The sequence below is a fragment of the Corylus avellana genome, chromosome ca3 (genome assembly GCF_901000735.1).
Source record: "Corylus avellana chromosome ca3, CavTom2PMs-1.0".
In the NCBI taxonomy this organism is placed as follows: domain Eukaryota; kingdom Viridiplantae; phylum Streptophyta; class Magnoliopsida; order Fagales; family Betulaceae; genus Corylus; species Corylus avellana.
In genome coordinates, this window is record NC_081543.1 from 24251937 (window position 1) to 24254718 (window position 2782).

Here is a 2782-nt window from a genome sequence, read left to right on the forward strand (position 1 = left end):
ATTTTGCTAGGATATTTTCAACTCAAAAACTAACGGTGTTTACTAAACAGCAAAACCAAGCATGTTTTCCGTCTAAACAGAATTCAATTTTTGAAGTACAACAAGAATGCCTTAAAGAAGAAGAAGAAGAAGAGTGGATCCTAATCTGTTAGAATGACGTGAAACTCAGGCTTGACTTGCTATGTAACGAAAGAAAATAGACGGAAAACATGCTTGGTCTTGCTGTTTAGTAAACACCGTTAGTTTTTGAGTAAAAAATGTCATAGCAAAATATGGACCGTCTAAAAAAAGTACCGCAGATATGCGGTAGTTTAGACTACCGTATAAGAGCCAAGTCCATATTCAATTACCTAACTTACCATTTTTGTTTTTCTTTATTTTGCCTTTCAAGTCTTATTCAAAAATTGAGTTCTTCTCTCCTCTTCTCCCATTTCATGATTTTCTAACAATTCACAAATTCAGGTTCTTGAATCAAGTGATAAGTTGTGATGAAAATGAAAAATAAAAATAAAAAATTAGTCAATACTCCCTAAGTACCAAAAACTCACTTATGGTCAGCCATTTGCATTAATTTTTTGATTCGATTACGATGAATTATTGAATTTCCACTTTACTCCCCATATCTATTTATAAAAAACCTTGTAATAAAAGTTATCGTAGAACCCCTGAGGACCACAAAAAGGCAAGTGCCCTAATCAAAGAAGAGAATGTAAGTTAAAAAGCATATACAAATGAATGTAGGATTAAATTATATAAATTAAATAAGGAATGATTAGTGAATCATTCATTCATTCACTCACTCACTCATTCAAACCCTATAAATAAATTATAACCCCACAAAGATTAATAATTAAGTAATCAAAACTTTTTGACAAAATTAAGCAAGCCCACCTAAGCAACTGCCTAGCTGTCCACATGGCAAGTCGACAATGGCCACATCATCCATCACTGAGATACTTTGGTGGGGGAGTAGAGACTAGAGACAAAGCTCTAAACCACATTAATGGTGAACAAAACAGCAATCAATCAGAAAGGCAGATTTTCAGGGACCAGGTTGTTTCCACCTCGTGTGCACGACTGTTTTGCTGGGTTTTTTTTCCTTTGAATTTATTTAATTTTCAGGCATCATGGTTTGCCCGTGCAAATTTTATATGAAGAAAAAGGTGAGATTGAAAGTGAATGCTCCAAATGCAATGGTGCTGGACATAAAAAGACATGGGTCACAGTGCCCCATACACTAAATTATATTGAATTGCTCATACAACTAAGCTTTGTTTTTGCCTTTTATTTATTTATATTTTTTATTTTGTTTTGTGTTTTTCATTTTATGGGGAACAAAGCTGTAATAAAAATGCAGCAGATAAAGAGGTCATGGTTTTTGACTCCTTAGTTTCCGGGTCATAAACGACTCAATTAGTTAATATATATATATATACTTTCATGTTCTTGGGAGCTTAGTTAATTCATTCCATAGTTTAACAAATCTTTTTTCCCACCTACTATTTGATAATTTTGATGGGATAATTGTAAAAATTATTAGCACTTTTAAAGCAAATTTTGTGATTTTACATTTCTTTCTTGTGGATCCAAACGAGCTTATTAAAGGGACAAAATTTTTCGACAAAGTAGGTTGGACGTGGAGAAATGTCACTTACTCAACTAGAAGTCCAAGGAGTGCAAGTGGCTGTTGATTCAATTAGTCTATTTCAATAAAGAGTATTACTACTCCATTTGTCGGTTAAGATTTACTTCCTTATTGTTGGGTAGGATAATGAGTCAATAAAAAGAGTGTTAATAGAGTCAACTTGTTATTCAAGTTATCTGCATAATTTTATCCTCAAACCCTATGTTTTTCAAGAGGTTTAGGTTCTGTCTAAGAATTTTCCCGTTAAAAAATACATCTAACAAATTAGTATATATGAGTTTAATAGATTGAAACGAATGAATTTATTCCGACCCAATTTGAAGATGGAAGAGAACATCAATTCCAAAATAGTGATGCAATTATTGTCATTCAAATTCAAGTTGAGCAGGGTAAATTTGATAGTACTAAGCATGTAATTTGTCCAAATTGTTCCAATTGGACAATGGAGAAGAAGACAAGAAGTGTTTGTTCCAACACTGGAAGGGAACTGGCACCGACCTTTGATTTGTTGCAATGGCCAGGCATTCTTTGAACGTGGCCAATGGGTTTTTTGACTTTGAATAAATTCAAGTAAACCAATTCTTTTGTTTTTTTTTTTATTAAAATTGAAAGGTCTATGGCTATGTGGGAGGAGCACTATGCACCTTTTCAGTGGCCTGGAGATGAAAAAAGCCTGCAGAAGAGATTTTCGGCAAAGATGGTGACAAGTGAGGCAATCTAGCTCTTAGGGTTGTTCCCTACATGTTTGTTTCTATGGAAAGTTGTCATTTTTTTTCTCAGGAAAATGCATCCACCACGTTGTAAATGCTTTGAACAAGTCAATTTTGAGGGATGGTTGCACACACCCACCTGGGGTTTTAGACTTTATTTCTCACGGCAATAGAGCATTATTGAGAAGAAGCCACATTGGGTATGAACTGTCACTATTGGCCTGGTTGGAGCAGATTGAGGCATGAAGCAGCAGCCCAGGGAAGCCATCATCATTATTGCTCTAACTTCTCTTCTCCTTTCAAAAAAATTTTTTTCTCCATTTCCGTCTCGGAATAAGATCCTTTTCATTTAAGTATTTATTTTTTTAGTCATAATTTAAAGTTTGTGCATCTAACAGTGTATATGAAGTTAATATTGACAAGTTTT